At 42.8% G+C, this 15,043-nt stretch overlaps 1 long non-coding RNA gene across 1 annotated transcript in view; it reads right to left on the bottom strand.

Annotated features, from left to right (window-relative positions):
* Positions 1–5,101: 5,101 nt before the first annotated feature.
* Positions 5,102–15,043, bottom strand: part of LOC129843647 (uncharacterized) — a 96,053-nt gene continuing 86,111 nt past the window's right edge. The window contains exon 6 of the long non-coding RNA XR_008757868.1: positions 5,102–5,510. This is a non-coding gene — a long non-coding RNA (uncharacterized LOC129843647). The remainder of the gene's footprint in view (positions 5,511–15,043) is intronic.

Below are 15,043 nucleotides of genomic sequence, written 5' to 3'. Positions count from 1 at the left end.
TGTGTGTGCTTATCAAACCAAAAGTAGAAATTCAACTTATCAAACCTAATGAGCTGATAATAATGTTAATTATTGCTAGACTGGAATAGAAGCCCCTTCAACAAGTAGATCAGGGAGTGGAGGAAGGTTGGCCACCACTGAAATTGTGCTTTAGTAATAATAGCCTACTTACTAAGATATTTAACATTTACAAATTCAATTATTTAATTCAATGTTGATTCATTGAAGTGAAGTGTTTAAATGCATTTTATTTGTCAACAAGATGAACTAGTGTGAATGTTCATTCATCACAGATCACAATTCTGCAATAAAAAGGCATGACGGGATCTGTCTCCAATTTGTCTGTGTTGCTTTCTCAAATTAACATGTCTTTTTTTGTCCAGTTGTCAGCTCTCCAATTTAAAATGATACCAGTAGATAATGCCAGATTTTCTACATCATTTTTGTGACATTAAATTGTTTAGTGCAAATCCAGCCCTTGTATTCTAGGTACAGGACTGAACATGAAAATAAGGAGCTGGCAATTTGTAGGTTAATAATAAATATCAAAAAGGAAAATAATGTGCCGTGGGGAGCATTGTAATTCTACCTCGTTTATTTGCTGAGAATGATTTTCGAGACAATACAGAGACAAAATCAGAAGGTCAATGGCATGGAGGAGGATTGCAGATGTTGGTGTCTGATCGTAAGGCGCTACAGAGGGTAGTGCGAACGGCCCAGTACATCACTGGGGCCAAGCTTCCTGCCATCCAGGACCTATATACAGTTGAAGTCGGATGTTTACATACACCTTAGCCAAACACATTTAAACTCAGATTTTCACAATTGCTGACATTTAATCCTAGTAAAAATTCCCTGTTTTAGGTCAGCTAGGATCACCACTTTATTTTAAGAATGTGAAATGTCAGAATAATAGTAGAGAGAATGATTTTCAGCTTTTATTTCTATCATCACATTCCCAGTGGATCAGAAATGTACATACACTCAATTAGGATTTGGTAGCATTGCCTTTAAATTGTTTAACTTGGGTCAAACGTTTTGGGTAGCTTTCCACAATAAATTGGGTGAATTTTGGCCCATTCCTCCTGGCAGAGCTGATGTAACTGAGTCAGGTTTGTAGGCCTCCTCGCTCGCACACGCTTTTTCAGTTCTGCCCACAAATTTTCTATAGGATTGAGGTCAGGGCTTTGTGATGGCCACTCCAGTACCTTGACTTTGTTGTCCTTAAGCCATTTTGCCACAACTTTGGAAGTATGCTTGGGGTCATTGTCCATTTGGAAGACCCACAAGCTTTAACTTCCTGACTGATGTCTTGAGATGTTGCTTCAGTATATTCACATATTTTTCCTCCCTCATGATGCCATCTATTTTGTGAAGTGCACCAGTCCCTCCTGCAGCATAGCACCCCCACAGCATGATGCTGCCACCCCCGTGCTTCACAGTTGGGATGGTGTTCTTCGGCTTGCAAGCGTCCACCTAATAACAATGGTAATTATGGCCAAACAGTTCTATTTTTCTTTCATCAGACCAGAGGACATTTCTCCAAAAAGTACGATCTTTGTCCCCATGTGCATTTGCAAACCGTAGTCTGGCTTTTTTTATGGCGGTTTTAGAGCAGTGGTTTCTTCCTTGCTGAGTGGTCTTTCAGGTTATGTTGATATAGGACTCGTTTTACTGTGGATATAGATACTTTTGTACCTGTTTCCTCCAGCATCTTCACAAGGTCCTTTGCTGTTGTTCTGGGATTGATTTGCACTTTCCACACCAAGGTATGTTAATCTCTAGGAGACAGAATGTGTCTCCTTCCTGAGAATTATGACGGCTGCGTGGTCCCATGGTGTTTATACTTGTGTACTATTGTTCGTACAGATGAACGTGGTACCTTCAGGCGTTTGGAAATTGCTCCCAAGGATGAACCAGACCAGTCTTGGCTGATTTCTTTAGATTTTCCCATGATGTCAAGCAAAGAGGCACTGAGTTTGAATCTAGGCCTTGAAATACATCCACAGGTACACCTCCAATTGACTCAAATGATGTCAATTAGCCTATCAGAAGCTTCTAAAGCCATGACATAATTTTCTGGAATATTCCAAGCTGTTAAAAGGCACAGTCAACTAAGAGTATGTAAACTTCTGAACCACTGGAATTGTGATACAATGAATTATAAGTGAAATAATCTGTCTGTAAACAATTGTTGGAAAAATTACTTGTGTCATGCACAAAGTAGATGTCCTAACTGACTTGCCAAAACTATAGTTTGTTAACAAGACGTATGTGGAGTGGTTGACAAACACGTTTTAATGACTCCAACCTAAGTGTATGTAAACTTCCGACTTCAACTGTAATATGCGGTGTCAGAGGAAAGCCCATAAAGTTGTCAGAGACTCCAGTCACTCCAGACTGTTTTCTCTGCTACTGCACGAAAAGCGGTACCAGAGCGCCTTGGTTTGAAGTCTAGGACCAGACAGCTCCTCAACAGCTTATACCCCCAATCCATTAGACTCCTCTACAATTCATCAAAATCGCCACCGGACAATTTACATTGACCCCCCCCCCTTGTACACTTGCTTCTCGCTGTTTGTTTGTTACCTATGCATAGTCACTTTGCCCCCACCTACATGTACAGATTACCTCAACTAGCTTGTATCCCTGCACACTGACTCGGCATCAGTGCCCCCTGTATATAGCCTCGTTATTGTTATTCTTAGTGTTACTTTTTATTATGACTTTTTATTTTTGCCTATTTGGTAAATATTTTCTTCTTCTTAAACTGCACTGTTGGTTAAGGGCTTGTAAGTAAGCATTTCACGGTAAAGTGTACACTTGTTGTCTTCGGCACTGTCACGCCCTGACCTTAGTTCCTTTTTTATGTCTCTATTTTGGTTCGGTCAGGGCGTGAGTTGGGGTGGGCATTCTATGTTTTCTATTGTTTTTCTATTGTTCTTCTTTTCAAGAACAAAAAACATCACTGCTCTAGAGGTGATCTGCATGGAGGAATGGGCCAAAATACCAGCAACAGTGTGTGAAAACCTTGTGAAGACTTACACAAAACCTTTGACCTCTGTCATTGCCAACAAAGGGTATATAACAAAGTATTGAGAAACTTTTGTTATTGACCAAATACTTATTTTCCACCACAATTTGCAAATAAATTCATAAAAAATCCTACAATGTAATTTTCTGGATTTTTTTTCTCATTTTGTCTGTCATAGTTGAAGTGTACCTATGATGAAAATTACAGGCCTCTCTCATCTTTTTAAGTGGGAGAACTTGCACAATTGGTGGCTGACTAAATACTTTTTTGCCCCACTGTAGGTAGCCTTTTCCCACCTGTGTTTTGTGGGTAGTTGTTTTCTGTTTTGTGTTGTTGCACCTTCCAGGACTGTTTCGATTTTCGTTTATTCACTTTGTTATTTTGTATTTAGTGTTCAGTTTTCAACAAAGCATGAAGACTTACCACGCTGCGTTTTGGTCCGATCCTTCCTGTTCATCAGACGAAGAAGATCGTTACATGCACATGTGGCAAATAGAGTTTGATTTGATTTGATGGAGGGTAAAGACAGATGTGCACAACAATGTTTGCAAGTCAGAGCCACAATTTACTTTACCCAAAGTACCCATTAATCTGCATGTAGGCCAATGTATTTTACAGGAAGTGAGCTATAATCATCAATGTCATGACACAAGTATAATGAAAGAGCCATAAACTACAATATTCTGTATTATAATCATAATTTGAAGAAACCATAATCCAATTGGTAGCATATCACATGGGAAATTCATGCTTAGTGTATCATTTACAATGTTATTATGTATGTTACTGGTGGGTGATTTCTATCCTTTGGTTGACAAATCTCACAATTTAATTTACTCAACACATTTACAAATGGTGTTTTTGATCGCAGTGTTGAGGTTCTGGTTGCTTGATGTTCATTGCTAGCTAGCAGCACAAGCAAACGTTGTTGTGGAAATCTCTCTTCACCCACCATCAACAACAACAATCTCTGCAATCCTCCTCCATGCCATTGACCTCATGATTTTGTCTCTGTATTCTAGCATAGCAAAATCATATAGAATTGGAAAACTAGACACAGCAATGATTGGGTTTCCTCCATGCTTTTTGGTTCTCCTTTCCCGGAACTAATGACAGGCGGAAGTATGTTTCATTATCGGCAGCGGTGGCCGCGTGCAATTTGCGTAAAGTAGAGCAGAGCTTAACTTTTTATATTGCAGGGTTCACGCCGCTCACCTTCTCACAATCCCATGCGCACTGCTCGGCGTGCTCCCATTGAAAATGAATGGGGGCGAAACTTCATCTGGCGAATTCGTAAATGGTGGAAACCCTAGTGAAGAGAAAGAGCAGGCAGGCCAGCGCGAGGGAGAGAGGAGAGGCAGGCAGAACCGTGCGCATATGTCTTGCATGCCTCGCCAATTCACCAAAGTAACCTAAAGTTTGCCTCTTCCTCTCTGGTTTAATTTAAATTAGACAGCTTTTCCCAGGCCTTTATAGCCATATAGTCTAGTTAGGCTATAACACATAAAATAATATGTTTTGTGATTACTAGGAATAAATGTCAGGAATTGAAAACTGAGTTTAAATGTATTTTGGTTAAGGTGTATGTAAACTTCTCTTGCCATATCCCCACAGTGTTTAGGAACTTTTAAAGAACATAAAAAATGTGTTCTGGGAACGTTCTTGTATAATCAAGAGAATGTTTTTTTTGCTCCCTGAAAATAAACATTGTATAATCATCTGCACAACTAGACAGTTTATCCTTTGTAATGCCCCACAATATTCCCACAAGACTGTTCCCACAACCTAATGAAACATTCTAGGAACCTTTAAAGAACAGATTAAATATGTACTGGTAACATTCTTGAAACATCAGGCAAATTTTTTATACAGATATTGTATAGTCATCCGCACGATTGGACAGTTTTTGTGTTCTGAGAACGTTTGCCGCAACCTAACCAATATTGGTTTGCTGGGACGACAGATAACTGAGTCAAGTGGGATCACAAGCACATCCTTTATTTAGTTTTTAAAGTGTAAAAAGTTGGTATAAAAGAAATAGAGCCTACACACTCATAAGCTCCACCACATACCTTTATTCACAAGCAAACAATGTTTCAATCCTGCAAGGTTCTTCGTCAGGTAACTTCAGGTCAGTTGTTTGTTTGTGAATAAAGGTACATGGTGGAGCTTATGAGTGTGTGGGCTCTAAGACAGACAACTGACCCTGGAGACCTATTGAGTTTTGAACAGTTCTGCCATCTCCAATGTGTTTATTCATCAGACAGCTCGTTCATTTTTATCCTGGTGTTTTCTGTGCATTCCTCTGATGATCTCGGTATTGATGTGCTCCTGTGGCTGCTGACATTTAAATATCCATTTAAACATTCAGAGGAACATCAGGAAATCGATTCCCTCCAATGATTCTCCCCTGACTGAATACAAGTCCATTAGCTGCCTTCAGTTCGGTGATGGCAGAAAGAATCTGGGAACAGACCTGCCGAATAAATGAATACATAGGATATGTTTAGTTATGGTAAAAAATAACTAAATTCCCAAGTGTTTCTTATGAGATAAAACTATTGTGCAACATTTTTTTAAAGCATTAAAAGCTAATTTCCTGGGAATGTTTTTGGTTGGCTGAGTTACAGTACATTACATCCTCAAAAGCTAAAGACAAAGCACTAAAAAAGCATAGGAGAGAACTACTATAGCCTGCAAGACCCTCATTATTACCAAGCAGTTCACAGTGGTTCTGACAGGTTAAATTGGCCTAAGAACCAGGCTGTGTGAATCCTCCCTGGCATACGGCATAGTGGAACCACATAATAGTAGATGGTGGTGAGAACCTCATCTTAACATTTACCTGAGAACTCTCAGGAAGGGAAACAGTGCAGAAGGCAGACCTAGTTATCAGGCCTTTGACACCACCATCTTACCTCATTTAAACAGCTTGAAAGTGTGACCGCAGGAGCCGTTAAATAATCAGGGTTATACAAAAGAGGTACAAAAAGGCCGTTCTCCATTTTCTCCCTCCCACTTTTCCCCCTCCCACAGATTTTTTTGTATCCGTCTTATAGGGAGAGGCTGAGGGCACTAGAGTTTATTCTACATTACTGGTTTTGTCTGTAGGGAGTCCTTCTTTAGTGTTAACAAGCGAGAAAAAGGCGCAAAAGCATCATATCACAATAATTCACTGCACCTCTGTTTTTCTTTTATTGTGCTACTTTTATTGCTATATTTTACTTGTCTTTGTCACCAATAATCCCTTGATTGCCGTAGTGCCTTGACCCCTCACTTTATCTAGTAGATAACTTCAGAAGCTACATTTTGTGTTCTGAACTCTGTTATCTAGAATACACTAATATCGGAGGGAAATGCAAACACACACACTGCTGTATCTCTTGTTTCTCAGCTAATACAAAAGGCCATATCATACATATGTATGAGGGTGACATTTCAAAATTAAACACCATTTTCAACAAGTCAGAAAAGCAATTGGCCGTGTGGAAATGGCAAGCTCTGTTGTTGATGGCTGATTAGGCAATAGTTTAATACATATAGGTACCTGATATAAAACAGATACATTTTTGTTTAATATGCAATAGGTGCTCAATAGATTTACTTTAGTTTAATATGTAATATGTAAGATATTGTCACGTTCCTGACCTATATATGTTAGTTGTTATGTGTGTTAGTTGGTCAGGACGTGAGGTTGGGTGGGCATTCTATGTTTTCTGTTTCTGTGTTGGTTTTGGGTTACCTGGTATGGCTCTTAATTAGAGGCAGGTGTTTGGCGTTCCTCTAATTAAGAGTCATATTTAGGTAGGCGTTGTCACAGTGTTCGTTGTGGGTGATTGTCTCCTGTGTCAGTATGTATGTTCGTGCCACACGGGACTGTAGCGTTTGTTTGTTTCGTTTCGTTTCGATGTCGTATGTTTCCTGTACGTAAGTTTATGTTCAGGTTTCGTCAACGTCGTTTTCTTGTTTTGTAGTTTTGAAAGTGTTTTGTTTCGTTTCGTGTTGCCATCGTATTTTATAATAAAGATGGCTTAGTTCCCAAATGCTGCGTTTTGGTCTGAAGATCCTTCTCTCCTCACCTCATCCGAGGATGAGGAGAGCACCAGCCGTTACAGAATCACCCACCACGCTAAGACCAAGCGGCAAGGGAAAAATAAACGGAGTAAGGGACAGGAGAAAAACAAGGATTTCTGGACATGGGAGCAGATAATGAATGGAGAAGGTCCCTGGGCTAAGGCAGGAGAAAATCGCCGTTCTCAGGAAGAGAGGGAGGCAGCTAAAGCCCAGGAGCGGTGGTTTGAGGAGGCAGCAAGGAGACGTGGCTGGAAGCCCGAAAAGCCATGGGAGCAGCTGGAGGCACTGGGGAGTGCAGAGGCTACCGGAGAGAGGAACCGGAGCTATGAGGGAACGCGTCTGGCACGGAAGCCCGAAAAGCCCGTAAGTAATTCCCAAAAATTACTTGGGGGGGGCTAGGAGGTAGTGGGCCAAGGGCAGGTAGGAGACCTGCGCCCACTTCCCAGGCTTACCGTGGAGAGCGGGAGTACGGGCAGGCGCCGTGTTACGCAGTAGAGCGCACGGTGTCTCCTGTACGAGTGCATAGCCCAGTGCGGGTTATTCCACCTCCCCGCACTGGGAGGGCTAGATTGGGTATTGAGCCAGGTGTCATGAGGCCGGCTCAACGCGTCTGGTCTCCAGTGCGTCTCCTCGGGCCGGCATACATGGCACCTGCCTTACGCATGGTTTCCCCGGTTCGCCTACATAGGCCTACATAGGGTTATTCCACCTCCCCGCACTGGTCGGGCAACCGGGAGCATTCAACCAGGTAAGGTTGGGCAGGCTCAATGCTCAAGAGTGCCAGTACGTCTCCACGGTCCGGTATTTCCGGCACCACCTCCCCGCCCCAGCCTAGTACCTACAGTGTCTACACTACGCACTAGGCTACCAGTGCGTATCCTGAGCCCTGTTCCTCCTCCACGCACTCTCCCTGTAGTGCGTGTATCTAGCCCGGTGCCTCCAGTTCCGGCCCCACGCACTAAGCTACCAGTGCGTCTCCAGAGCCCTGTACAAACTGTATCTTCTCCCCCTACTAATCCTGATGTGCTTGTCCTCAGCCCGGCGTCACCAGTGCCGGTACCACGCATCAGTTATAGAGTGGGCTTTGAGAATACAGTGTGCCCTGTCCCTGCTCCCCGCACTAGTAGGAAGGTGCTTATCCTTAGCTCGGTGCCTCCAGTTCCGGCACCACGCACCAGGTCTACAGTGCACCGTATCCGGCCTGAGCCATCCGTCTCCCCAGCGCCATCTGAGCCATCCGTCTCCCCAGCGCCATCTGAGCCATCCGTCTCCCCAGCGCCATCTGAGCCATCCGTCTCCCCAGCGCCATCTGAGCCATCCGTCTCCCCAGCGCCATCTGAGCCATCCGTCTCCCCAGCGCCGTCTGAGCCATCCGTCTGCCAGGAGCCTGCAAAGCCGCCCGTCTGCCATGAGCCTGCAAAGCCGCCCGTCTGCCATGAGCCTACAGAGCCGTCAGCCAGACAGGAGACGCTAGAGCCGTCAGCCAGACAGGAGCCGCTAGAGCCGTCAGCCAGACAGGATCTGCCAGAGCCGCCAACCAGACAGGATCTGCCAGAGCCGCCAACCAGACAGGATCTGCCAGAGCCGCCAACCAGACAGGATCTGCCAGAGCCGCCAACCAGACAGGATCTGCCAGAGCCGCCAACCAGACAGGATCTGCCAGAGCCGCCAACCAGACAGGATCTGCCAGAGCCGCCAGCGAGCCATGAGCAGCCAGAGCCGTCAGAGAGCCATGAGCAGCCAGAGCCGTCAGAGCGCCATGAGCAGCCAGAGCCGTCAGAGCGCCATGAGCAGCCAGAGCCGTCAGAGCGCCATGAGCAGCCAGAGCCGTCAGAGCGCCATGAGCGTCGAGAGCCGTCAGCCTGCCATGAGCGTCGAGAGCCGTCAGCCTGCCATGAGCGTCGAGAGCCGTCAGCCTGCCATGAGCGTCGAGAGCCGTCAGCCTGCCATGAGCGTCGAGAGCCGTCAGCCTGCCATGAGCGTCGAGAGCCGTCAGCCTGCCATGAGCGTCGAGAGCCGTCAGCCTGCCATGAGCGTCGAGAGCCGTCAGCCAGCCATGAGCGTCGAGATTCGTCAGTCAGCCATGAGCTGCCCTTCAGCCTGAAAAGGCTAGATACCCAGAACTGCCCATCAGTCCAGAGCTGTCTCTCTGTCCGGAGCTGCCTTTCAGTCCGGAGTTGCCCCTCTATCCTGATCTCCCTCTCTATCTTCATCTACCTCTATATTCTTATTTATCCCTCTGTCTTGATTTATCTCTCTGTCCCGGTGTTGTCCTTATTAGGTATGTTATTAAGAGGATTTTGTGGGGGAAAAAAGAGGGTGGACATTCTTGGAGGGAGGAAGCTAGGATGGATTATGGTGGGGTGGGAACCGCGCCCGGAGCCTGAGCCACCACCGTGGTTAGATGCCCAACCAGACCCTCCCCTAGACTTTGTGCTGGTGCGTCCGGAGTTCGCACCTTGTGGGGGGGGTAATGTCACGTTCCTGACCTATTTATGTTAGTTGTTATGTGTGTTAGTTGGTCAGGACGTGAGGTTGGGTGGGCATTCTATGTTTTCTGTTTCTGTGTTGGTTTTGGGTTACCTGGTATGGCTCTTAATTAGAGGCAGGTGTTTGGCGTTCCTCTAATTAAGAGTCATATTTAGGTAGGCGTTGTCACAGTGTTCGTTGTGGGTGATTGTCTCCTGTGTCAGTATGTATGTTCGTGCCACACGGGACTGTAGCGTTTGTTTGTTTCGTTTCGTTTCGATGTCGTATGTTTCCTGTACGTAAGTTTATGTTCAGGTTTCGTCAACGTCGTTTTCTTGTTTTGTAGTTTTGAAAGTGTTTTGTTTCGTTTCGTGTTGCCATCGTATTTTATAATAAAGATGGCTTATTTCCCAAATGCTGCGTTTTGGTCTGAAGATCCTTCTCTCCTCACCTCATCCGAGGATGAGGAGAGCGTCAGTCGTTACAGATATCCACAGATGTGCAAACATTTACACCGCAATCTGAGAACCTACAGTATGTGAATACTGTAACGTTGGATCAATATAATGACAATAACCAGTTCAAGTGTCAGTCATATTGTCACGGCCGTTGAAAGAACTGGACCAAAGCGCAGCGTGGTGAGCGTACATATTCCTTTTTATTAGGATGACCCCGACAAAAACAATAAACAATACAAAACAACCGTGAAGCGTAAGGGCTATGTGCCACAAACAAAGTCACTTCCCACACAGAAAGGATGGAAAAGGGCTACCTAAGTATGGTTCCCAATCAGAGACAACGATAGACAGCTGTCGCTGATTGAGAATCATACCCGGCCAAAACAAAGAATACAAAAACATAGAAAATAGAACATAGAATGCCCACCCAAATCACACCCTGACCAAACCCAAAATAGAGACATAAAAAGCTCTCTAAGGTCAGGGCGTGACACATATACCCTCAGAGACATCATGCCCATAGGGGCAAGAGGGGCACGTGCACCCTCATATTCGTCCTATTTAAAAAAAATACATATATAATAATAAAATGTGTTGTTGTTTCTCTGTAATACTACTAGCCACCTATACATCTTAGGAAGTTGGCTTTAGCTAGACCAGATACAGTGCCTTCAGAAAAGTATTCACACCCCTTGACTTTTTCCACATTCTGAATAAAAGATGTATTACATTGAGCTTTTGTGTCACTGGACTACACACAATACCCCATAATGTCAAAGTGGAATTCTGTTTTTAGAAATGTTGGCATATTACTTACAAATGAAAAACAAAAATGTCTTGAGTCAATAAGTATTCAACCTCTTTGTAATAGAAAAAAAAAATAAGTTTGAGTAAAACTGTGCTTAACAAGTCACATAATACTTTGCATGGCTCCCTCTGTGTGCAATAATTGTGTTTCACAAGATTTTTTTATTACCACCGCATCTCTGTACCCCACATATACAATTATATATAAGGTACTTGAGTCGAGCATTACATTTAAAATACAGATTTAACCACAAAGACCAGGGGAGTTTTCCAATGCCTTGCAAAGAAGGGCACCTATTGGTAGATGGGTAAAATGCAGACATTGAATATCCCTTTGAGCATGGTGAAGTTATTAATTACACTTTGGATGGTGTATCAATACCGCCAGTCACTACAAAGATACAAGCTTCCTTCTTAATTAACTCAGTTACCAGAGAGGAAGGACACCGCTCAGGGATTTCACCATGAGACCAATGGTGACTTTAAAAAAGTTACATAGTTTAATGGCTGTGCTTGGAGAAAACTGAGGATGGATCAACAACATTGTAGTTACTCCACAATACTAACCTAAATAACAGAGTGAAAAGAAGGAAGCCTTTACAGAATAAAAATATTCTAAAACATGTATCCTGTTTTCAATAAGGCACTAAAGTAAAACTGCAAAGAAATGTGGCAAAGAAATGAACTTTATGTCCTGAATACAACGCATTATGTTTGGGGCAAATCCAACACATCACTGAGTACCACTCTTCATATTTTCAAGCATGGTGATGGCTCCATTATGTTATGGGTATGCTTGTAATCATTAAGCACTAGGGAGTTTTCAAACAAATGAAACGGAATAGAGCTAAGCACAGGCAAAATCCTAGAGGAAAACCTGGTTTAATCTGCTTTCCAACAGAGACTGGAAGACAAATTCACCTCTCAGCAAGACAATAACCTAAAATACAAGGCCAAATCTACACTGGAGTTGTTTACCAATATGATATACAATCTTCTTGAGTGTCTTAGTTACAGTTTTGACTTAAATCGGCTGTCACGTTCGTCGTATGGAGGAAGAGGTGAAGGACCAAGGCACAGCGTGATACGAATACATTCTTCTATTTATTTAACATGAAACGAAGAACACTTAAACAAACTAATCAAAACAACAAAACTAACATGAAGCTATATATATAAAGTGCAGACACAAGCAACCAATACATAGACAATAACCCACGAAATCCCTAAATAATATGGCTGCCTAAATATGGTTCCCAATCAGAGACAATGATAAACAGCTGCCTCTAATTGAGAACCAATCTAGGCAACCATAGACATACAAACACCTAGACTAGACAACGCCCCATAAACATACAAAACCCCTAGACAAGACAAAAAACACCTACATCCCCCATGTCACACCCTGACCTAACCAAAATAATAAAGAAAACAAAGATAACTAAGGTCAGGGCGTGACATCGGCTTGAAAATCTATGACAAAACTTGAAAGTGGCTGTCTAGCAATGATCAACAACTAAACTTGACAGAGCTTAAAGAATGCAAATATAGTACACCCCGGGTGTGCAAAGCTCTTAGAGACTTGCACAGCAAGACTCACAGTTGTAATCGCTGCCAAAGGTGATTCTAACAGGTATTGACTTAGTAGTGTGAATTATTATGTAAATGGTATATTTCTGTATTAAATTTTCAATACATTTGCAGAAATTTATAAAAACATGTTTTCACTTTGTCATCATGGGATATATCCGTGAAAAAAAAAAGTTATACATTTTGAATTCAGGCTGTAACACAACAAAATGTGGAATATGTCAAGAGGTATGAATACTTTATGAAGGTACTGTAGGTTCCCAATTTCCAAACCTCATACCTATACTGAATAAAACATGCAATCATTTCAATAATTTTACTGAGTTATAGCTCATATAAGAAAATCAGTCAATTGAAATAAATTAATTATATTTCACATGACTGGGCAGGGGTACAGCCATAGGTGGGCCTGGGAGGGCATAGGCTCACCAACTTGGGAGCCAGGCCCACCCACTGGGGAGCCAGGCCCAGCCAATCAAAAGCGCTTTATTTGACAGAAATATTCCTCAGTTTCATCAAATGTCCAGGTGACTGGTCTCAGACGATCCCGCAGGTGAAGAAGTTGGATGGGGTGGTCCTGGCCTGGCTCCCCAGTGGGTTGGACGTACTCTCCAAATTCTCTAAAATGATGTTGGAGGTGGCTTATGGTAGAGAAATTAACATTAAATTCTCTGGCAACAGCTCTGGTGGACATTCCTGCAGTCAGTATGCCAGTTGCATGCTCCCTCAAAACCTGAGACATATGTGGCATTATGTTGTGTGACAAAACTGCACATTTTAGAGTGGCCTTTTTTTGTCCCCAGCACAAGGTACACCTGGGTAATGATCATGCTGTTTAATCCACTTCTCGATATGCCATACCTGTCAGGTGGATGGATTATCTTGGCAAAGGAGAAATGCTCACTAACAGGGATGTACACAAATTTGTGAACAAAATTTGAGAGAAATACGCTTTTTGTGCATTTGGAAAATTTCTGGGATCTTTTATTTCAGCTCATGAAACATATAGGCCCAACATTTTGCATGTTGCATTTATATTTTTGTTCAGCATAGCTACCAAAAAGCAATTTCAGGCTATCAATCAAGTTAGAGTAGCTAGCTTGTCTACCTGTATTAGCTGGCATGCCTGCTGGCAATGTTGGTAGACTTTAGAAAAGCAAGCGATAACTGAGCCAGACTCACATTCCTTTCAATCTTTTACCCACATTTTAGATGCAGAGAAGCATATTTAGTTTCTTTAAAAAAAGAGACACCGATCAGGAGGATACGGACAGCTTAAGATGTATGTTTAGATATGCAGAAAAATACAAATGTATTTAATAAAATGAAGCTTAATGACTAGATAGATTGCAGAAAAAATCTGTTTCAGGTGTTTAAAAAAATATCCAACGCCAATCATCTTCAAGTACTTTGTGCCCCCTCAGCGTTTAGGGATGCATGATGCCCCTGTATACCATTATAACGTATTTTTAGGCATACAACCCCCCCCCCCCCATTGCTTTTCTATTCTCTTGGGAACTGAAGAACTATAATAATTCGGTATTAACCACTTGGATTATGAATACGAATCTGCACTAATGTGCTTTAGGTAAATCGATTTGCATATAGAACAATGTAATTTACAAAGCTGTTCTCTTGATCCACAGAACACTGAGTACATAACAATGTTATCTAGTCCTTCCTTTGAGGAGTGTTGTGATTGGAAGATGGGAATAAGCTAATGAAGAGGCTAGCCTGAGGGAGATAGGGAATACATCCCTGCAGAGGTTCTTAAAAGTCACTTATTTAGGTTTTATTTAACCTTTATTAAACTAGGCAAGTCAGTTAAGAACAAATTCTTATTTACAATGACGGCCTACCCCGAACAAACCCTAACCCGGACGACGCTGTGCGCCGCCCTATGGGACTCCCAATCACGGCCGGTTGTGATACAGCCCAGGATCGAACCGGCGTCTGTAGTGACGCCTCTAGCACTGAGATGCAGTGCCTTCGACTGCTGTGCCACTCGGGAGCAAATCAACATACTGTGTGTCCCAAATGGCACCCTATTCCCTATAAAGTGCATTACTTTTGACCAAAAATAGTACCTCTTAAACCAAGAATTGCAATGAGGAATTTCAATATAAATGAATGAATTAATATAATGAGTCATTATTTATGTGATTAGGTATGTACATGGTATTGCACCTGGAGGACTTTACTATTTCTGTGACTTTTCCTCGATGGCATAAGGTAAGCTTTTATGCAAGTCTGAATAAGCATTGTAAGCAGTTTATAAAACTCCTGTCATGGAGAATGCTACACAGTATGATGACTGCATTGTGGAGTGTGTTGTGGAGAGCCATATACAGTAGCTCTGTTGGAGACTAGCAAACAATGGACATGCACAGCTGCAGAATGTATGTGCTGGATGTCTCACTGAAAGTTATCCCAGTTATTTCTGTGGCAATGTGACTGCTTGTGAGAAATGATACTTTTTATCCATACTCCCCCTAGCCTAGTAAAGATCTGTATCCTTCATGTTTGCACCTATAGTTATTCATACGATAACTAATGTAAGTGCCAGTGGGCCTCCACCATCCATCCAATCAGGCTACTTTCCAAAACCAAT

Source organism: Salvelinus fontinalis, chromosome 3, assembly GCF_029448725.1.
Source record: "Salvelinus fontinalis isolate EN_2023a chromosome 3, ASM2944872v1, whole genome shotgun sequence".
Classification (NCBI taxonomy): domain Eukaryota; kingdom Metazoa; phylum Chordata; class Actinopteri; order Salmoniformes; family Salmonidae; genus Salvelinus; species Salvelinus fontinalis.
The sequence above is the reverse complement of the archived record's forward strand: the minus strand, read 5'-3'. Positions and strand labels throughout refer to the sequence as shown.